Raw genomic sequence first — 10,138 nt, forward strand, 5'->3', positions numbered from 1 at the left:
TTCATGCATTCATGTCATGTGTTGTACCCTCTATTGTATTCATTCTATTTCCTTCTATCAATGAAAAGATACGCAAGCTTTGCGTATTCGCGAAAAAAAAGTCTTGATGCAGAAGATGATTAGTTTACATAGGTTGAAGATGGGTATCATTGAAAAGAAGAACAAATGCTCAGATTAACTTGTCCAGAACAAGCCTCGATCACTCGAAAGCTTGATCGATTTTCCATCCTATACTCTAGCTAGTACTATGTAGAGCTGATGATCCACTTTATCATACACAGCAAGAACATCCAGAAAAACATTTTGAGATCCATGTCTTAACTATGCACCTCTCCCCTCTTTCTTGCTAGCAATTCGGTCGAACCGCTGTTATGATCAGTTCGTTTTTTAGCCACATATATAGCGATCTAGCTAAGGAAGATCGATCCATGGTACATGCGCAGCTGCACCCGCTCGTCGTCAACCTACAACTAGCTGGCAGCCACGGGAGTGCGCGCCACCGCGCCGAGGTTAGCGATGGTCCGTCGGCGGTGAACCATGGATGCCGTCATTGCGGCCTCCGCCTGCTTGCGGTGCTGGCGCGCCGACGCGTGGAGCGTCTCGTCCATGGCCATCTGCTCCTGCCTGCACTCCTCGCAGTAGAACTCCGCGTCACATGAAGGTGTCACGGTCGCGGGAGATGCTCTGCTTGCAGAAGAAGCAGGAGTCGAGGAAGTGGTGGTGGTGGCGGGCCGCGCCGGCCACGGCGCCCGGCTTCACCCGGAAGACCCTCGACGCTACCTTGACGTACCGCGCTGGCGCGCTCTTCGCCCCCCTTCACGGACACCGCGGCCAGCAGCAAGGATGACGATAGCGCTGCCGCCGCGGTGGAGGCGAGCTCTCCCATGTGCTCGCACACGCGTGGCACGGTCGCCGTTGCTCCTGAGAGGAGAGTGATGCATGTGTGCGTGCTCGGGTGGTGTGCCTCAGCAAGTTTCTCTTATGCACGCGCGCATAATTTCCCTAAAGGTCAAGGGGTTTTTGCAAAAATGCCAAGGCTAGCGGCTGTGGCACGCAAAGGCCATCGAGGCGCCATTTGTCCGCTCTTGATTGGTTGTAGACTAGATCATCCCAAACCGTGCAACTTTAGGGATGGGTTGATCACCTTTTACAAGTTTGTGGACTAAACCATCACATGCATTGCAAGTTTGTGGGTCTCTAGTGCTCCTGCCTCATATATTTTTGAATCAAACTTCTTACTTTAATTTTCAGAAATATTCACCATGCATTTTATTCATCTAATGTAAAAATATTGTTTGTGCAATTTTAAATAATATTCTTACCATTCAACAAATGACAGTATTATTTTAGAAATATTCACATGTTTAAAAAATTTCTCATGACATTTTAAAACCTTCACCATGCATTAAAAAAAGTCCATGCAGTATAAAGTTTTTTCTCACAAAATTTATAAAATTATTTTACCATTCAGAAAGATGTGCATGTCATTTAAAATTGTTGTGAAAATGGGAAATTGTTCACGTAGTTTATAAAAACTGTTTGTATCATTAAAAAAATAATGGCATTTAAAAAGTTCACTTGTTTAAAAATATGCTTCCTGCCATTAAAAAAATGTTCATGAAAATGTAAAATTTTATTCATGCATTCTTTTATGATATTCAGCATGTGTTTAAATAAATCATTGTGTATTTAGAAATGTTCAACTTCTGTTCTCGGGTTCTCTATGTTCTCTAGTTCCGTTCTAATTTTCTTCTCTCACAAGCAGTATTAGGATGTAAGGTAGTATGTTGCTATTACTATAGTATTTCTTTTGGTGAAGCTTGCATTATTTTTTCCGGTGGCGAGGAACAATTGAAAGAGCATTTTCCGCAATGAAATATATCAGCTCTCATTTCCGACATAGAACAGATGATTATTTCTTGTACCATTACCTCATTTATTATGTTGAAACCAATATATTCCAGTTTATTAGTATCAATGCTATTATGCATACATATCAAAATATGCATGATCGCAAAAGGACTACTACCGTGAAAAAGTCATAATAAACTATGAGATTTTTTTCCTATGTATTGTCTGCAAAATTTTCCTTTTAGAGAAGCTTTACATCACAAGGGTTCGATCCTAGCACAGCCACTGGTTCTACATTTATTCGCATAAATGTTGAACATGTATTTTTTTTTTCTAAATCAACGTGTATCCGAAAATTGCTCGATCTATATACTAAAAATGTTGAACATATAAAAGAAATCCTCAGCATGTACTGTGAAAACATGAAAAGAAAAAAGGAAACCAAAAAGGAAAAAAAAAAGATAATAAAAAATATAAAGGAAAGAAAACATGTGTAACCTTCCCAAAACCGGAAAAATATCGAACGAAATGTTGCACAAACCGGTCCTCAAAAGATTGCCAAACCCACTCATATCATAGTTGATGGGCTGGCCCACCTCGTTGATCGGTTGAGACGGTGCTAGCTATGGTCTCCCAATAAGCGAGACCTAGCATTTGCGGCCGAACAGAGACCATTTGTGCAGCCCTCTTACTCTTGGGTTGGCTCGGTGCTAGGGTGTCGGTTTTCCTTTTGGTTTTTTCTTTACCACGGTTTTGTTTGGGGTTTTACCGTTGGTTGTTACTATGCAGGTTTTTATTTTTTGTGTGCTAGGACATGTCTGGTTTTCTTTCTTTCCCTTTTTTTCTCTTCCTTCAAAGAAAAACAATTTATTATAGTGTGACAGCTTTTATGCAAGCAATGAATAATTTTGAACATTTTCAAATATGCTATTATCATTTTTAGGCACATAATGATTAATTTTGTAGGACATAATGAAGGCTTTTATAATATACGGTGAATATTTTTAAATAAGCAACGGACATCCTCTACTCTTAAATAGTTGCAACCCACTATCTATTTTTTTTTCTCTTCATGCAACTATGCCACATCATCAAGTCATGCATATGGTTATAAGTTACAATTAATCTATTCATGCAACTATGCCACCTTAGCAACCATGCATGTTACTTTGTTTCACTTATTTGTTACACATTTTTATTAATAATGGCACCCGTTTGACTTCAATCCAACAAATTCTCTTTTTATACAACATTTTGTCATATGCTTCATATACTTTATTGTTTTCAAAATATATCCCGGGAGTGTTCTTAATTTTTTTTGCAATAGTTTTAGTTTTCTGCCTTCTATTTATGCATATGTTTTACCAAGGTTCCCGCAGCAACGCGCGGAGCATCATCTAGTTTCTCAAATACGATGGATTATTTGTAAATACACGATGAACATTTATACGCACTATTGAAACCAGTTTATTTCTGCAAAAGTATTTGTCCCATTTAAAAACTGTTTTAAACATTTTTTGGAATGGCATTTTTACTATTTAAATCAATGAAATATATAATCACAAAAAACGTGGCAAAACCGGCACTTGGGCTGGCTTTATGCGCGGACAGCCCATTGTTAGCACTTTTGTAAAGAAGCCCGTTGTTAACATGTACGGGCTAAACCAGAGTGGGCCTAGTCTACTCTAGTTTTCTTTCTCAAAAACAAATTGTATGACCAGTCCAGCCTGTCTACGTCCACTAGCACGACACAGGAGTTTCAAAAACAAAACCTAGCACGACACGCATGATGAAAGTGGCGGTGGTTCCTATTTGACGCTCGCGTGCGTCGAGGAGACGTGGCTTGCTGAAGTGCGGGAGTAGCTGCGCGCGATGGGCCGGCCCACCTCGCTAGTTAATGCAGTCCCAGGCAAACCAGTTTTGGGAACTTTCTAGAAGGTTCCCTAAACCGGTTTTTTTTCTCTTTCGCCGGTTTTCTGTTCTTCCTGTTTCTTTATTCTTTTCTTCTTCAGTTTATTTATTCTGTTTCTTTTTCTTTTTTACTCCTCTTCTTATTTTATCCTTTTTCGTTTTTATTTTCGTCCTTTGTTTAAAAAAAGTTTAAAATTTCGTATTTTTTCATGATTTCATAAAAAAATTATGTTTTTTAAATTTTGTTCACAATTCAAAAAAAATTCAACGTACATTACCGAAATGTTCAATGTATTTTTTAAATTTTGTTCGGTGTATATCAGAAAAATGTTGAGTATGTATTTAAAATTGTTTAGCGTATAATACAAAATTGTTCATTGTATATTTAAAAATTGTTCATCTTTTTGGAATTTCGAAATTTTTGTTCAACTTTTTAATAGGTATTCACGTTTGAAAAGTTTGTTCAAATTTCAAAAATTGTTCATGGTTTGAAGAAGGGTTTCGCGTTTGTCAAATTTTGTTCAGAATTTTCATTTTTTCTTGTTCTCGATTTTCTTGAATTGTTCGTAAATTTTCAAAAGTTGTCGTTTATTTTAAGATCTTGCGCTGCTTGCGAACCAGTACAACTTATCAGCTCGACTGGTTTGGCTATAAAATTCCCGAGTGGGACGTCGCGTGTTCGATCTCTAGCGCGTTATTTTTACGCGTTGGGCCAGCCCATCTGTATCTACCTTCAGCGGAAGCTACTCTGCCTGACGCTAACGAGCGTCAGCCAGGAGCTCTCGAAAGTGGCAGGCAACTTAGGCCATGTTTGGTTCGGTTGTGGATTTCTAAAAGCAGCTGTGAAAAATCTGCTGTGGAAAAATAGCTGTGGAAAATCTGATGTGAAAAAGATGTAGGTTATTTGGCAAACCAGCTGATACAGCTTTTTCAGATTTTGGCCCGCAGCGGAATCAGATTTTGAAAAGCACGTCCTGGGCTGCTTTCGCTTTTGGTTCAGATTTTGACAGCGGATTTCTGAAATAGGATTCTGCTAGGTTCGCCCTTTGGTTCAGATTCTGCTGCACGGCAGCGGAATCCATCGACGAAAGCTGAACCAAACAGGGCCGGAGCCCCTAAGGAAAAAAAGACTTGCTTGCTAGGCCTCTCGAAAGGAAATAGTACGGCCTACTGGGCTGCTAGCTACAGTCCGGCAGTATCAGTACGATGCATGATCTTCACAAGATTTTCACTGGATTCTTTCCTGAACTGGACATTCCGTGTTTCATGCGTACAGCTAGCCACTGGGTCAGGTGAAGTAATGTTCGACTTGACTAACTGACGGCGACAAAACTGCAGAGTAAGGGCATCGTACTCTCAAACTACGTATCCGTAGATGGGTGGGAACCAATCTGTAGATAGTAATGTGAGAGCCGATCATTCAAAGTTGTCTTCTAAATTTTCGCTAATGTTTAGTAAATTTGAAATTCGAATGCGCCCGATCAAATAGCGCGCCCATTCGGATAACGCCACGATCACAATTAAAAAGACAGTATTCATAGTTTTTACATGTCCGGTCATAAAAGAATATTAGTCTGGCGTCCGTGTAAAAAACTGAAATTTCTGCCCTGCTGGACCGGCAATCAAAGCCTCCACATTTACTCTGTCGCTGCCCCCTTGTCCCCTCTCGCCAGCTGATCCTTAGCGCATTTCAACAACCTAAGATAGACGGCTTGCTCGATCATCCTTACATCATCATCCAAATCCTCCATTTTCAGGGTCAACATCTTCGCCTCCTCCTAAGCGGCTCCGATTTCAACCTTTTTCTCTTCGAGCATGTCATTCTTCTCCAAGCTAGAGCTTCTTCTTAGTCCCCGCCATCAACATGTTAAACCTCTCGGTATTACATGTCTCCTCCTTCTTCACCAAGATGATCTCGGACCTCTCTGCCATCTTGGTCGTCGGCCCTTCTCGCTTCGCCTTCTCCACCTCTCACTTCTTTTCCCGGAACCCTCTTCTAACCTTATTGGGCCGCTCTTTTGTTGGGTCGGTTGGATTACCCGTTTCTTCCTCGGTGCCCATGTCGGAGGACTCGGCGAAGTTGGCAACGAATAAATTCCACTTGGGTTGCCAATTCAACTTTAACCAAAAATGCATGACGACAAAGTTCTTCTTTTTCAACTTCAAGAATTGCACGCACGAGAAGGCTACAAAGTAAAACATTGTTAACAAGTTGCTTATCCGACCCGACCAAATGACCAAAACATAGAGCATATCTGGCCAACAAGTTGCATATCTGATCAACAATATGCATATACGGCCAAATGATCAACACATATAACAACTTACTTGTTGGGAGATTTGGGCACCACTTAGCAAATGCCTGATGAGTTGCTTCAAGTGCCCGCAATACTTGGACATGGTCTCCTAGATGATGTACCATCGATGGTTGAGATACTTCACCCCATGGTTGCGGATGTGTTCATTGATGTAGAGCTTGAAATGCTTGTGCTCATGGAAACAAGTGTGAATGTTGGTCCAAAATGTTGATCCCCTTTGCTCTCTGCATGGATCGGATCGACGCTAGTGGCCAACCACACATCGCACAACAACTCGTCCTACCTCATGTTGAAGTTTCCTCCTCTACCTTTTTTCTTTGGATAGGCAGCAAATTCATCCTGATCAGGTTCGCCGTCTCCATCCTTCTCTTGCTTGTGCTGGTCGGTGGACCAATTTGGCTTTGTGTACATGCCTGGCTGTGTGACCGACTGGGTGTAAGTGCCGGACTGGGTGTACGTGCCCGGTTGGATATATGTGCCTGGCTGCATGGACTCTGAGCCATCCACCTGCCCGTCCTCGTAGTAGCCTATGTCTCCGTCGGGGATCATCTCAAACATCTGCCTATCTGTGTCGTCCTACGACGGCATGCTCGCTTGAGGCATACCGACAAACAACGTGCAGGCACCGAGTTGCTCCAGCCCGGTGTCTGCGACCGGACAAGCTGCGGTGATGTGCTACTTCTTGAGCTTGTGTTGGTTTTCCCTTGAAGAGGAAAGGGTGATGCAGGAAAGTAGAGATAAGTATTTTTCTAAGTTAGAGAACCAAGGTATCAATCCAGTAGGAGGTACAAGCAACTCTCCAATCTATGCACCTGCACAAACAATCAAACACTTGCACCCAACGCGATAAAGGGGTTGTCAATCCCTTCACGGTCAATTGCAATGGTGAGACCTGATAGAGATAGGTATAAATGATTACTAAAACGTAAAACTAAATATAAGTAAATAAATTGTAGCAAGGTATTTTTAGGTTTTTGAGTTTATAGATCTGAAAATATATGATGGAAAATAGACCCGGGTGGGCATAGGTTTCACTAAAGGCTTCTCTCTTGAAGTCAAATAATACGGTGGGTGAACAAATTACTGTCGAGCAATTGATAGAAAAGCGCAAAGTTATGACGATATCCAAGGCAATGATTATGCATATAGGCATCACGTCCGTGTTAAGTAGACCGATTCCTGCCGACATCTACTACTATTACTCCACACATCAATCGACTCCTGCCTACATCTAGAGTATTAAGTTCAAGAGAACAGAGTAACACATTAAGTAAGATGACATGATGTAGATGGATAAACTCAAGCAATATGATGAAAACCCCATCTTTTTATCCTTGATGGCAACAATACAGTACGTACCTCGCTACCCTACAATGTGACTCAGTGAGGACACCGCAAGACTGAACCCAAAACTAAGCACCTCTCCCATTGCAAGAAATACCAATCTAGTTGGCCAAACCAAACCGATAATTCGAAGAGAAATACAAAGATATAAAATCACGCATATAAGAATTCAAAGGAGATTAAAATAATATTCATAGATAATCTGATCATAAATCCACAATTCATCGGATCTCGACAAACACACCGTAAAAGAATATTACATCGGATAGAACTCCAAGATCATCGAGGAGAACATGGTATTGAAGATCATAGAGAGAGAAGAAGCCATCTAGCTACTAGCTATGGACCCGTAGGTCTGAGGTAAACTACTCACGCTTCATCGGAAGGGCAATAGGGTTGATGTAGATGCCCTCCGTGCAAATCCCCCTCCGGCAGATCGCTGGAAAAGGCCCCAAGATGGGATCTCACAGGAACAGAAGGTTGCGGCGGCGGAAAAGTATTTTCGTGGATGCTTCTGAGGGTTTTGGAATATTTGGGAATTTATAGGCCGAAGAATAGGGTTAGGAGGGCTCCGAGGGACCCACAAGGCAGGGGGACGCCCCCCCTGGGGCGCGCCCTGCACCCTTGCCATCATCTCGGGACTCTTCTGACTTGGTTCTCAAGTCCTACGTGTGTCTTCTGGTCCAAGAAAAATCATTGTAAAGTTTTATTCCGTTTGGACTCCGTTTGATATTCCTTTTCTGCGAAACTCTAAAACAAGGAAAAAATAGAAACTGACACTGGGCTCTGGGTTAATAAGTTAGTCCAAAAAATAATATAAAATAGCATATTAATGCATATAAAACATCCAAAACAGATAATATAATAGCATGGAACAATGAAAAATTATAGATACGTTGGAGACGTATCACGATGCAGATTCCAAGTAAGCAACAACGTCGCACTGATGTCGACGTAGTAAGGCATGTTGAAAGTGCGTTATATCGACTAGAGGGGGGTGAATAGGCGATTTTTATGAATTCTTCACTGAGGAATTTTCGGGTGAGGAAATTCCTCAGCGAAGAACTACTTGTAGCGGAATAAGTACTCAGAAGTAAACATAACAGAACACAAGCATGGTCATCATGATGAAATGAAGACAGGCACAGAGTACAGAAAGCGTAAACACAGGCTAACATAGGATGAAGAGAAACAGACTGAAGAAATTGAACTGAGGAAATTTAGAAAGTCTTCAATCAAAGTCTTCAAACACAGATATGAACAAGTGCACAACACAGTAATGAGGAAGTGAAAGAGTTGAGAGAATAGAACCAGTAAGCTTGGTGAAGACAATGATTTGGTGGACCATTTCCAACTGCTGTCTTAGTTGTACATCTGGTTGGAGCGGCTAGGTATTTAAACCCGAGGACACACATTCCTCACCGTATTCTCCTTGAGCTAAGGTCACACAGACCTCGCCCAATCACTCGTGGTAAGTCTTCAGGTGACTTCCGAACCTTCACAAACTCGGTCACTCGGCGATCCACAATTCCTCTTGGATGCTCTAGACCATGACACCTAACTGTCTGGAAGAAGCACAGTCTTCAAAGGTAACAAGCGTCGGATCCACGCAGGATCAATCTCTTCAGTGATGCTCAATCACTTTGGGTTTGTAGGTGTTTGGGTTTGGATTTTCCTCACTTGATGATTTTCGCTCAAAGTCCTCGGAGGACGGGATGCTCTCAAATGACAAGTGTCAGTTTCTCTCGGAGCAGCTAACCAGCCAGTGGTTGTAGGGGGCGGCTATTTATAGCCTAGGGAGCAGCCCGACATGATAAGACATAAATGCCCTTCAATGATATGACCGTTAGGTGGGTAGATATTTTGGGACAGCTGGCGCATAGCACAGCAACGGTCTGATATTTGAGGCTCAAATTCCTCAGGGCTATCATGTTCCTCACTGTGTAGGCAATACGCACTGGCGAATTCCTAACACCTCAGTCAGAACAAATTCCTCAGAGACCAGAAGAACTTCGTCTATGTCAGTGAAGAATATGACTGAACTGTATGAGATTTCCAATGGCTTCACTCGAAGGGATTGGTAGGTGTAGGATTTTGAGTTGAGCATCACATGGAAATTTTTCCTAGTATTTCCTCGACCCCCTTTAACAGTACGGTGTTTCCTATGACTCAAGAAAGAGAAAATGCAACTACGAAAACAAAAGTCTTCACGCTTCATGTTCCTCGAATGAATACCAAGTCTTCAAGGTCACACCAATTTCTTCACTTTCAAAGTCTTCAAAAAGTCTTCAGAAATCCAAAGTCTTCAGACGAAGAACTTCATTTTTAGGGGTCGACTTTCTCTGTAAATATCAAACTCCTCATAGACTTATAGACCTGTGTATACTCATAAACACATTAGTCCCTTAACCTATAAGTCTTCAATACACCAAAATCACTAAGGGGCACTAGATGTGAAGGAAATATGCCCTAGAGGCAATAATAAAGTTATTATTTATTTCCTTGTTTCATGATAAATGTTTATTATTCATGCTAGAATTGTATTAACCGGAAACATAATACATGTGTGAATACATAGACAAACAGAGTGTCACTAGTATGCCTCTACTTGACTAGCTCGTTAATCAAAGATGGTTATGTTTCCTAGCCATAGACATGAGTTGTCATTTGATTAGCGGGATCACATCATTAGGAGAATGATGTGATTGACTTGA

At 41.5% G+C, this 10,138-nt stretch overlaps 1 pseudogene; it reads right to left on the reverse strand.

The window, feature by feature from the left end:
• Positions 1-470: 470 nt before the first annotated feature.
• On the reverse strand, positions 471-6,638 carry LOC123120602 (uncharacterized; annotated as a pseudogene).
• Positions 6,639-10,138: the final 3,500 nt, after the last annotated feature.

Source organism: Triticum aestivum, chromosome 5D (assembly GCF_018294505.1).
Source record: "Triticum aestivum cultivar Chinese Spring chromosome 5D, IWGSC CS RefSeq v2.1, whole genome shotgun sequence".
Taxonomy (NCBI): domain Eukaryota; kingdom Viridiplantae; phylum Streptophyta; class Magnoliopsida; order Poales; family Poaceae; genus Triticum; species Triticum aestivum.